The sequence below is a fragment of the Mercenaria mercenaria genome, chromosome 3 (genome assembly GCF_021730395.1).
Source record: "Mercenaria mercenaria strain notata chromosome 3, MADL_Memer_1, whole genome shotgun sequence".
Taxonomy (NCBI): Eukaryota; Metazoa; Mollusca; class Bivalvia; order Venerida; family Veneridae; genus Mercenaria; species Mercenaria mercenaria.
Genome location: NC_069363.1, coordinates 75,895,699 through 75,908,975, shown reverse-complemented (window position 1 = coordinate 75,908,975; position 13,277 = coordinate 75,895,699). Strand labels below are relative to the sequence as shown.

The following is a 13,277-nucleotide window of genomic DNA, read 5'->3' as shown; positions in this document are numbered from 1 at the left end:
TAGATCTGCACTGATTAGTGTTCTTTTCATTATGGATTTAAGATTTTTCACAAGCAATATAAATAAAGTTAAACCAGTATTTGATAAGTTTTGTGTAAAGTAATAGGTTATAAAAAAAATTTGGCCAAACATTTACTCAGATATTACCTATTAGTTACAGCTTCCAACTGAAGCAGTATGTGGGGCATGCTCTTTTTCAAATGTAGTCTCCAATTAACTAAGAATATTAGTATTTATTGGTTAAATTTGTGTTTAGGTACAAAGGCTATAGCTTAACTCATAAAGTGAATATGAATGCCAAAAGCCATAACTCACACTTTAATTTTGTATAAATTATGGCCCTTTTTCTTGGTTAGATCTTCTTAACTATGAGCTATAGCATTGAAACTTTGTTTCACTCTCTTGCATTTTGTTAAAGTAATGGCCCTTTTTAATTAGAAAATTGGTATTTCTTGGTTAATGTATTTGTTTGTGCCCATTTTTTGGAATGCTGAAGCTTTGAAACATGTCTTTATCATCTGTAGGCGGGTAGGAAGGCGTAAACCAGAATTGTTTCTTGCATTTTGCCTTATATCAAGTTCTTACAGTCAAACATTTTCATATGCAGGCAGTACCCTTGATGAAAAAAATGCAGGTTATTAAAGCCTTTTTATGCCCCCTTCGAAGAAGGAGGGGTATATTGTTTTGCAGATGTTGGTCGGTCTGTCGGTTTGTATGTAGACCAATCCGTTTGCGGATGATAACTCAAGAATGTTTGGGCCTAGAATCATGAAAGTTGATAGGGAGGTTGGTCATCACCAACAGATGACCCCTATTGATTTTGAGATCTGTATGTCAAAGGTCAAGGTCAAGGTCACAGTGACCCTGATTAGTAAAACAGTTTCCGGATAATAACTCAAGAATGTTTAGGCCTAGGATCATAAAAGTTGATAGGGAGGTTGGTCATGACCAGCAGATGACCCCTATTGATTTTGAGGTCAGTATGTCAAAGGTCAAGGTCACAGTGACCCTGAACAGTAAAACGGTTTCAGGATGATAACTCAAGAACGCTTGGGCCTAGGATGATGAATATTGATCAATATTATTATCCCCCGACGAAAGTCGGAGGGGTATAGTTTTGGCGTTGTCCGTCCGTCTTTCCGTCCGTCCGTCCGTCCGTCCAGAGCCATATCTAGGAAATGGTTGGGAATATTTATTTAAAACTTCATATACATGTTCACCACTATGAGTTCTTGCGGCCCGTCAAGTTTCAGTCAGATTGCCCAAGTAACACCAGAGTTATGGCCCTTAGAAGTTTCTAGTGTTAACTATATAGGGTACTATAAATATGGCAATTTCTGCATCATAACTTTTGATATATTTGACCTAGAGCTATGAAACTTAAACAGAACTTAGATCACCATAATGTGGTTGTGTACACACAATTTCGGGTTCGGAATTTATCTGTAAATAAAGAGTTTATTGCCCTCAATTGTATAAAAATCACAATATTGTACATAACATACGTACCATTTGGTAGAATTTCATTAAATTTTCTTTCATTCTTTTCCATGAACATTTTATTGTACACATGGAATTTGTACCCACACCTGGTCACCCCCCCTGTACCGTGATCAACAACACCCCTCCCCCTCCCTCGACACCCCCACCACCCTCAAAAAAAAAAATCCTTATTATTTTAGATTCTTTTCAAACAAACCTTCATATACATGTTCACACACTATGAGGTTATGGGGCCTGTCAAGTTTCAGACAGATTGCCCAAGTAAGAACAAGTTATGGCCCTTAGAAGTTTCTAGTGTTAACGATATAGGTACTAATAGATATGGCAATTTTCCTGCAGCATATCTGTTTGATAAATTTGACCTTGAACATGAAATTTTAACAAATTTACAGCTCTATAATGTGTTGTGCACACACACAATTTCGTTCGATTTATGTTGTAAATTAAGAAGTGATGCCCTTTAATTGTCTAAAAATCCACATCTTTGTACAAACAAACATACCATTATTGCAGAATTTCATTAAATTTCCTTTCATTCTTTTTTCTGTGAACTGTATTATAAACATGTGAAGTTGTGCACCCACACCTGGTCACCCACTTGCCTTGGTCACACCCCCTCCACCCCCTCCCCCCTCCCAAAAAAAAAAAATTTTTTTTTGTTGTAGGCGCCTTATTTTAGAGTTTTTTCAAACCTTCAATGAATTATTTATTAACATCAAGTTGTAACCATTCCCCACCTCACTCCATACCACTCCTGTACATCCCACCACTGTATCATGCATCTTCTGCTCCCCCACCCCCCCCCCCCACTTCACCCTTTTACCCTTTTGTTTTTGTCAGGTGGTAAGGGTCCATCAAGTATTTATAAGCAACAATGTGAAAGTTTGATTTCCGCTCCCTTCCCCCGCACCCTCCACCCCCTAAACAATAACTATATATACATAATCTATTTCCTTTCCTTTTTTTATTTTTTTTTACAATGTTCAAAACTCACATGTTAAGTTGTGACTGCACAAACCTTGCCCTCACCATGTTCAAGATATCTTACCTGAGTTCTCTTAAGGACATCTATTCTTTTAGTTCAACGAACTTGTTTAAACAGCAACACCTGGTGCCAAACCACTCAAAGACAGTATTTCGTGTCCCCCCCCCCCAAGTTTTTAACTTCAAGCTCACATTTCATTAACAGCATTTAATTCTAACACTAAGCTTATTACAGAAGCATATCCCATTCAAAATTAAGTCTTTAGTCAGGGATCAAAGTATCATACTTTTAATTATGTACTCGTTAAATAAACGGTTGTGTGGTCGGGTTAAATTGATTTGTTGTCTAATGGAATTATTTGCTATCTGTATTAACATCCTTAAACTTTTTGCCGATATATTTTTTGCCATTCCTCACCACCAAACCCTCATGCGGGGGATACCAATTCATCGATTTGCTTATGTATTATTGGCATGAAAACTCAAGAAAATGCGTAGGCCGATTGTCAAATAATTGGGGGTACTATGTTGATCAGACTCCAGTAAGATACCCCTATTGATTTTGAGGGATTAGGTCAAAGTCAAGATTGGGGGGGGAGGGGGGGGGGAGGGGTGGAAAATGAGCGTTACAGGGTAAACTTGTCGGATCTTGTCCAAAACAACAGGCCTAGGGCTTTGATATTTGGTATGTAGCAAAATCTAGTGGTTCTCTACCAAGATTGTGTCAGAGTATTTTCCTGGAAGCAAATAGGGCCTCAACCCCGGGGTCAAATTGTGTATAAGACTTATTAGGAAAAAACTTTGAAAAACCTCTTGTCAAAGCCACAAATCCGAGGGGCTTTTGATTATTTTGTATATGACATCAGGTGGTGGTTCCGCTACTAAGTTTTCCAAATTAATGCCCCATGGGTTTAAGTATGGCCCCGCCCTTGATCACTTGGTTTACAAGAATTATATAGGGTAAAAAAACTTTGAAAGGCGGCTTCCAAAACCACAAATACGAGGGCTTTGATATTTGTAATGTAGCATTATCAAGCTATGGTTCTCTACCAAGTTTGGTTCAAATTAGTCCCTCTAGGTCAATTGTGGCCCTACCTCGGGTTATGATCATATAGGAAAAACTGAGAATCGTCATGTCTATCTACAAGGTATTGCATTCAAATTTTGGATCACATGTAGTGTTTTAATGTGCAAGAGGAACCGGGGGAATGTGAGGGGACCCTGATCTTGACCTATGACCTACGTTTCACATTCAGTCTGTAGCTACAGCCTATTCCAAAAAAATTTGAACCAATGCAATTTTTTTATGTTCCGAAAATAAAATTTTGACCTTGATTTTGACCTAGTGACCTACTTTCACATTCCAACTGCAGCCTTCTAATTTGACCACATGCATAATTGTGTATCGAAACAAACTTTGACCTAGTGACCTAATTTCGACACGTTTTGAAGGTACAGGCGTCAAATTTGACCACATGCATAGAATGGTGTGCAAATAAAAGTTGATCTGTGGTACCTAGTGACCCTACTTTAACATTCCATATACGACAGCCTTTCACATTTGGACCACATGCATATTTTTATGTCCGAAATAAAATGTGACCTTGATTTTTACTTAGTGACCTACTTTCACATTTCTCAAGCTACAGCCTTCAAATTTGGACCACATGCATAGATTTATGTATCGAAACAAACTTTAACCTTGTTATTGACCTAGTGACCTAATTTCACGTTTTTGAAGATACAGGCTTCAAATTTGGACCACATGCATAGTTTTGTGTTTCGAAATAAAAATTTGATCTTGATTTTGACCTAGTGACCTACTTTCACATAGCTTTTTGTATCGAAATAAACTTTTACCTTGTTATTGACCTAGTGACCTACTTTCACATTTCTCAAGCTACAGCCTTCAAATTTAGACCACATGCATAGCTTTGTGTACCAAAATGAACTTTGATCTTGAGATTGACCTATTGGCCTACTTTGACATTTCTGAAGCTACAGGCATGCATATTTTTGTGCTCTGAACTGAAATTTGACATTGATTTTTACCTATATCTACTTTCACATTTTCTCCAACGACAGCCTCCAAATTTGAAGCACATGCAAAGTTCTGTCTACCGAAATGAACTTTGACCTTGAAAATGATCTAGTGACCGACTTTCACACTTCTCAAGCCACAGGTTTCAAATTGGAGCACATACATGCACAGGTTTTGTACTGAAATGATAAATTAAAACCTTGATTTTGCTCTTGAGCTGTTCTTAAATTAGAAACAGTAAAAAATGGCTCAGTGTCAGAAACAAGGTCACCTGCGATCTCTTTTAGTTAATAGGTTTAAAGGTCAAGGTCAGATTGGACCAGAACATAGAAACTTTTGTTTACAGTTAGCTTAATAATTTACTGTTCCTTGTGCAATACGGAATGCATCAAGGGGGCATTTATGTGCGCACAGCTCAATGGTTGATGCTGAAGGATGACATCTCACCATTGTTTTATCAGTTTAATTTAATAAAAATCATGAATCAACAAGGAGATATATTGCCCTACATTTCTTCCATGTGCAGATCAGAATACTCAATAGTTTTTGGTTTAAAACATTAATTTTACTGCTGAATTTCTTTGAATCTTACATTATACATATATACGTGAGAAGAGTCTAAAATCAAATTAAAATGACTTCAGACAAATCATGTTTTTTTTTTTCACAAAATTTTAAACTTTTTGATCACATTCTGTCTTATCATTCCTGTGTAAAGTGCGTTTTCATTTTCACAGTACAGTAGGCATTGTACAGCATGAATTCCATGGCTACGGTCTAGCACTAGCCTTCTTTGACCGAGATCCTCAGAGAATTCATGAACTGTACCCTTACCACTTACATACACAAGGCCACTGCAAGCTACTGTTAGTCCACATGGCTTCTCAAAATTTGCGTCTCGATAAATGGCCTTGACCTTTCCCTCCGTTGTCATGCAAGTTATCGTATCTCTGTCCTCGTCAGCAATATAGATCATTCTGTGATCGGGACTTAGACCTATGCCGGCAAAGGATGATGGACTATCCAGGTTACCAGCAGAATGTCGGATAAAAATCTCAGTGTTGCCCAGATCTTAGCAAGATTGAATATGGCTGGTTGGATATCTAAGGAATGAAAAGTTTTCCGTGGGGGGAACAATGCCTAGGCAGTCCCCATGTACAGGTATGTTCCATGGGTTTTTGAGAGCGTTCGGTGGTTTCAAGGGCAAAGACGTTTGGATCATTTGTAAACTTTGGAAAGGGACACAAGTTGATGTCCTTGACCTGTGGGTCACATCTCAGTCATGCTGCATGGAAAAAGTAGACACAAGTGTATTTTGCGCTGTCATGTCTAGTACTTTGATCGATTTGTTTTGACTGTCGCTGACAACAAGTAAAGTGTTGATAAATAGCACATACCTGTTATGTGGGCAGAAATTTCAGGTGTCTTGTAGCTGAATTCACATTGGGTCACAAATAAGTTGACAACGCAGTTGCTGGTTTGGGGGTCAAGTGTGTGTATGGTCCCAAGTTTGGCGACTGTCCTATTTGTAGTGTGTTTTGGTGCCTTGTAGGTTCAAATCTGTATTTTGTAACTCCATTATGAGCTACAACTTGTTTGACTTTAAGCTTTATTGTTGCTAACTCTTTCTGGCATGTTGTCATTGAATCGAAGAACGTGTTCTGCGTCTGCTGCAGAGAATCGTATTTGGGGGGTTAATAGTGAACGTCCGTCGTCAGTGAGGCTATTTCTGTATTACATACTTAAACTTTTTCATTATCTGCTTGATACTTGTTTACTATTTTGGTTTTGATTTCAGCTTCAAGGTCATCCAGTTCACTGTTAACTTTTACCTTCTGTTCATCAAACAGTTTGTTGATATTCTCTCGCCTTGTGGTTTCCGTAAAGGCCTCGTCCCCGTACATTTCTGCCAAGATCCAGTTGAGGTTTTTCAGCATCGTAGTGCATTTGTGTAATTCCAAGTAGGTCGCTGGATGCTGTATTTTAAGTTTGACAATAATCCGGCAACACCGTCTTGAAATCATCCGTTATAACACAATATCAGCATATACTGCTGGGGTGCTGTTTTGGCACTTTGACACAGAAAGTCGAAACAGATTGGGCAGAATGCATTTGCCACGCTATTTGGCCCGTTGGTCTTACATCGGTTACAGTCTATTGTTTCCTCCTGTATAGCGTCAGAACCATTTTCTTCTTCCTTTATAGAAGAGTGTTCATTTTCACGGGCACCCGTATGATCCGTTCCAGTAATGAAAAAAATGCCATTTTAGTTACTGATCTCTTACTAATCAAAATACCACTTAAAATAAACATGAGCAAAAAACAAAAAAAAAACCCTGTAATAGGCACCTGAACTGAAATGAAATCATTTATCAAAGATATATATATAGATGAATGGTTATTTAATACCATATCACTCTAATAGATAATGATGTAGAAAAAATGATAAAAAACACACACATCTATTCCTAAACAGAAAGACAGAATCCTAACTTGGGGGTTTAAATGTGTGGGTAGGTCGTGGGAAAAGAATACTAGGTAGAGGGGTTGGACTCCCCCATGCGTCAGCGTCGGGAGGGTTGGGGGGAGGTATGCAGATCGCCAGGAGGCCACTGTGGAAAATGGTGAAAACTCTCTCACGTATTCCTGTGAGAAACTGAACGGTGCACGCACTGGTTCCATAACCCTATTTTGCAATTTTACAAAGTAGGGCCCTGTCACTTAGGAAAAGGTTGTGGTGAGAGTTTATATGTAAGTCTGGTCATCTCAGGTATCTGCTGATGGGAATGGATTGAAAACTTCACAACACTTTCACTGTGATGATCTGACATGCAACTGAGCACTATTCCAAGCTTCTACTTGCCATTTTACAAAATTAATGCCCCTTTTTGCGACTTAACAGTTTTTGTGTAAGTTTGTGTAGTAAGCTGTTTCTCAGTTCCCACTGCTATTGGGAAAGATTGAAACTACACACACTTTTTCACGGTATATCTTACTGCATTGCACAGTGTGTCACTCTATTTTTGTCTTTTTTTTTTTAACTAAAGTAGCCCCGTGGGGACTTAAAATTTTTGTTAAGGTTTGAATGTAACCGCCCAGACTCCAGACAGTGACAGGGGGAATGGATTGAAAACTTCACACAGTTGTTCGCTGGATATTGCATGCCCTGCTAGGTTCCATAACTTACTTGCAGTTGGACTTATAGGAGCCCCGGGGGCGGAATTAGCATGTTGGTAATTTTAGTTTTGGTAGGTAAGCGGCGGATCTCAGTCCCACATGGGAATGGATGTGAAACTTTCACCACAGTGTTGTCACACTGTCATTGATTTGACCTGCACTGCAACACCAGGTTTCCATAACTCTACTTTGCAGTTTTAAAAATTTATGCTCCTTTTTCGACGTAGAATTTATGGTTAACTTTAGTTTTGTTATGTAAGCTGTATCTCAGTACCCCACAAGTGGGAATGGATGGGAAACTTCCTAGGTTCACTGTGATGAATTTTGCCTGCACTGCATCAGTTTCCATATACTCTACATTGCAGGTTACAAAATGATGCCGCTTTGTCGACGTAGGAATTTTAGTTAATTTTAGTTTTGTATGTATCCGGTTCTCTCAGACCCACTAATAGGAATGGATTAAACTTCACCAACAATGGTCCATTGTCATGAGCTAATTTAGACTGGATACAGGTTCCTTAACCCTCGGTTGCAAAGGTTACAAAATTATGCCCCTTTTTGACTTCAATAGTCCATTCACCTGACAAGGCTGTTGAATAGTCGAGCGTTGCAGTCCTCAGACAGCTGTTGTTTCATGTAAGGAAGCCATTAAGCTGGGTTATAGAAGGTCAGTTGTTATACCATGGTGCCCACCTGTAGCTGAGCTAGAAATTGACCATATGTACCAAAATTGTGTCAGTGTGAATTAAAGCTACTTGCCTCACAGGATTGACTTATTTCAACCATGTGCATTCCACCAAGTTTTGCACAGAATGGTATGTATGAGACGAAAATGGACAGTAGTGGGTAAATTAAAAGTTAGATCTTGTAAGGAGAATGTAAATTTTTAGGGCATTATTTCAAAAAGCATTGCAACGGTTTACCTACTTCTCACAAGATTTTTTTTGGTTGTTTTAAGAAGAATATCTTTCAATAAGTTGTATCACTAGTCCACTTTCAGAGTACTCACTCTTTGTGGTTATCAGCAGGTTATTTGTAGGTATATAATATTATAAAATAATCACTGGTTAGTATGAAACTTCACAGTAAGTGATAAATCGTTCAACAAATTTTATCAGTGCTATTATCAATATATCTGAAATGGGTTCATGTTAAGGTTCAGTTATACTAATACAGGAAGTTAACACTAATTCGTAACTCCAAAATATCATTGGTTTGAACTCTGTCCAAGTCCATTGCAGATGATAACAGTAATAGCACACAGTCAGAATACATATACACTTAAACCTGTGTTAATGATCACCTCTGAACAAAAGACCACCTGACGCTTAAAGACCCCTTTTTTGTTGACCATTTTAAACATTTATTGTGTATTTTAAACCTGTGAATAAAGACCACCTCCCCAATAAAGACCACATGTGGGCGCCTCCCCAAGGGGGGTCTTTTATAACAGGGTTTGACTAGTTCAAAAATTATTGTGATTTAGGGATAGTTAGGCATATTGTTAAGAAATAGATCTTGTGATATAATTTATATATTTTTTAGCCTGCCTGCTCAGCTCAGTAGGGAGAGGGCAGGTCTGTCACAGGGTGGTCAGTTCAGTCTCTGGGCATAATGTTCTCAGTGACACTTTGATAAAAGACATTCTGTCTGAAATCATTTGTCCTGCACCTCTTGTTCATGTGGGGAAGTTGACAGTGACTTGTAGAGAACAGGTTAAAAACTGCACTGGTACAGATCCGGAACACTGGTTAGGTTAACATTACATAACTGAAATACTGTGAAAAATGTGGTAAAACCAAAATTCAATCTATACAAACAGATAATTGGAAACTATTTTAATCCAGTGAAAATCGCATAAGTGAACCGTGCTTCAGTAATACCTGGTTTTTGTGTAAAAATAAATAGAGTTAAAGTAAAAAAGAAAATTGAAGATGACATTAGGTGTATTTCGACTACCTCCTACCTGCTAAAATTTTAACCAATCAAATTGAAGTCTATGGATTATGTTTGTCAGCTTTTCTCATCGAACCCAACAAACTTGATTTTACTTGAATAGTTACTTAACAATCATTATTCGACTGTGAAATCAAGACGGGGTACAAGTACAGAAAAGCTATTTCTCACTTCATCTTTTATTTTATCAAGAATATTTAGTTGGCATGTGTTATAATAGTGTTGATATCATTCTTGTTAACATAATCAGGGTAAGTGATGAAACCTCTTCTTTGTAAAAATTATTATTTGATATTAAAGATCTATGTTATAAAACAAAAGATATTCTTTACTCTGGATAACAATTTTTTTTCACAAAATTTTGAACTTTTTTACCACATTTTGTCCAATCATTCCTGTGTAAAGTGCATTTTCATTTTCACAGTACAAGAGGCATTGTACAGCATGAATTCCATGGCTATGATCTAGCACTAGCCTTCTTTGACCGAGACCCGCAGATAATTCATGAACTTTACCCTTACCAGTTACATACACAAGGCCACTGTGAGCTACTGTTAGTCCACGTGGCTTTTCAAAATGTGTGTTCCGATAAATGGCCTTGACCTTTCCCTCCGTTGTCATGCAGGTTATCGTATCTCTGTCCTCATCAGCAATATAGATCATTCTGTGATCGGGACTTAGACCTATGCCAGTAAAGGATGATCGACCATCCAGGTAACCAGCAGAATGTCCGGGATCAAAATTCTTCAGTGTTGCTCCATTCATATCTAAGATTTGAATATGGCTGGTTGGGAAATGAAAGGAAACGAAAAGTTTTCCATGGTTGTGAACAATTCCTCGGCAGTCTCCATTTACAGGTATATCGTGGGTTTTTGTGAGTGTGTTGTTGCTGGTCAAGTTCAATACTTGGATCATACGTAAACTTGGAAGAGTGACAGCAATTTGAGTGTCCTTGACCTGTGTCACATCTCTAGGTCCTGCTGGCATGGAAAAAGTAGACACAAGTGTATTTTGCGCTGTCATGTCTAGTACTTTGAGCGATTTGTTTTGACTGTCGCCAACAACAAGAAAATGTTTTGATAAAAAGCACATACCTTTTATGTTGCAGAAATTCAGTGTCTGTAGCTGAATTCACATTGATGTCACAACTGAAGTCGACTGCGGCAGTTTGCTTGTAGGGGTCAAATGTGTTTGTATGTCCAAGGGGTGTGACTTCATTTTGTGTAGTGTTTTGTGCCAGTTAGGTTCAAATCTGGATTTTGTAACTCCTTTAGGAGCTACAACTTGTTGACGTGTGGGGGGCTGTTATTGTTGCTAGCTCTTGCCGGCACGTTGTCCATGGAATCAAGAACTGTTCTGCGTCTTCTGCAGAGAATCATAGTTTTGTGTTAAAATTTGAACATCTGTCTTCAATGATTCAGTTTCCTTTATTACAGACTCAAACTTTTCATTATCACTCGTGATATCGTGTGGGGGACTTTTTTGTTTTGAGTGTCAACGTCAAGCGCATCTATTCACTGTTAACTTTGCCCTTCTGTTCATCAAACAATTTGTTGATATTTCTCTCTCTTTCTGGAGTTCCCTCAAATGCCTTGTCCCGGTAACTTCTCTGTCAAGGTAGATATTTTTTTCATCATCATTGAGTCGGTTGTGTAAGTGCTCAAGGTGGTGGCATGGGCTGATTGGGAGTTTGAGTTTGACGAATCGCGACACCGTCATAATCCTCCGTTATAACACGATGATCACATAGACGCTTGTGTTTCTGTTCGATTTTGACACAGAAATAAAACAGGTTGGGCAGAATGCATTTGCAGCTCTATTTTGTCTCTTGGTGTGACATTTGTTGCAGTCTCGACCTTCTTCGTGCACTGCATCTGGAACCTTTATCGCATTATTTCCAGTGTTTCCAAATAGGAAAAAAGCATCGCTGGAGAGGTCTGGATCTTTTCATGTAATAGACTTCTTTACACTAGAAATGTTTTGTTAATTAATCAGCGTAACACAGATTTTTATACAGAAAATGATATTACGTAATAACAAGTCAGTGATTAGAATAGAATGATTAAAATAGAACATCATCATGGATGTCTTTTTTAGGAACTGTGGGAAAAATGAATATTATATGTACTAAGGCTGCACAAAATTATTAAATTAATTCAGATATATACATTAGATTTGATATTTTCAATTAGACAAGATGTCAGACAAAGGAGAAATTAAATTTTTAATTTAGAAATGGGATGTATTTCAATTGGGTGTGTAAGGTGCATACAGACACTTAAAGGAAAATGGGCACGGAAAAAAAAAAGTAGAGGCGAGGGTTCCTATTTTCTTTGCATTCATTTGCGGAATTCTATACAGATAACATGCTTGACATTAGGTAGATTTTCAGTAATGAAATAACAAATACTGAACTTGCCAGGGGAAATTTAGATCATACTACCACCACAACAATTTGGGGCCTCAATGTTTTAGCTGATTTTGAAGTTTTGTCGTTTGACTGAAAATACTGGTGCAGCAGCACACATGACTCCCCACTTTTCTTTTGATTTTTATCAGCACTGACACTATGCTTCAAGAAAAGGGTACAGTTACAGACCTTAAAATAGGTCCTAATTGTGCTGCGGCATAGAAATGGTCAGTTTTTTGTATAGAATAAAGAAAATGACGTAAGGGGTAGGGGGTGGGAAAGTTGAATCAATTGTTAGATCAACAGTAGAATAGAAAGTAATATTTATCTTAGTTCTGAAAGGTGAAGCTCAAGACAGAAAATATTGTTTCCCAAAGTAATTTAAAAACCTTTGGAACACGCTGCCTTTAAAAACCCTTATACCAGGCCCTGGACACGATTGATGCGGCCTTTGTGACCAGTTTAGGTCATATTCAGCCACACATCCGGAAGTTTGATCAGGAGTCGCTTTCTGTTTGCTAGTCAGCCAGTATCTTTTTGTAAGCACCCATTCCAACAGTTAATGGTACACTCAACATTGGAAGTTGGACAAGTTCATAGAAATTCAGCAGGGTAAGGGTTAAACTTCATAGAATGATTAAACCATTAAGGTCTAAGGTCAAGGTCACGGTGGCCTTGAGACTGGAAAATACAGGGATTTGGCTTACAAGCCCATAAACTTCTTAGGATGATTGCCTGTGGTTAGTAGATTGCCCCTTTTGTGTTAGGGGTCAGTAGGTCAAAGGGTAAGGTCAGTGTGATCTCAGGACTGAAATTGGACAGGCCATCATTGGGAGCATGAGTGTGTGTTATACACAGTTCTTGTTTGAAAGATGATATTCGTATTTCTTGAGTATTTTTGCTGTTTTATTACCCATTAAACCTTACAGTATATTTATGTATTTTAACTTGAGCTTTTCTTTCGTTTTGTATAGGGATAACGCATGATTTTTCGTGTTATTACGTCCGTCGGCAGAATCCCGAGGATTTTGGTTGGGTGGCCGAGCCGGTAGGCGAGGGTACCACGTATCACCGAGGATGTTATAACATGCGCTAACGCTATTCTACAGAAAACGCGAAAAAAGCGAATAAATTTAATACAGTAGCCCTCAAAGTCATTTATGTCCTTCCAGAAAAAATGCGGGAATATCCGAGTTGTTAATGCAC

At 38.2% G+C, this 13,277-nt stretch overlaps 1 protein-coding gene across 1 annotated transcript in view; it reads left to right on the top strand.

The window, feature by feature from the left end:
- The window catches only part of LOC123524343 (protein KRI1 homolog), a 57,386-nt gene that overhangs the window by 25,211 nt on the left and 18,898 nt on the right, over positions 1-13,277 (top strand). The gene's annotated exons all lie outside the window — the stretch shown is intronic.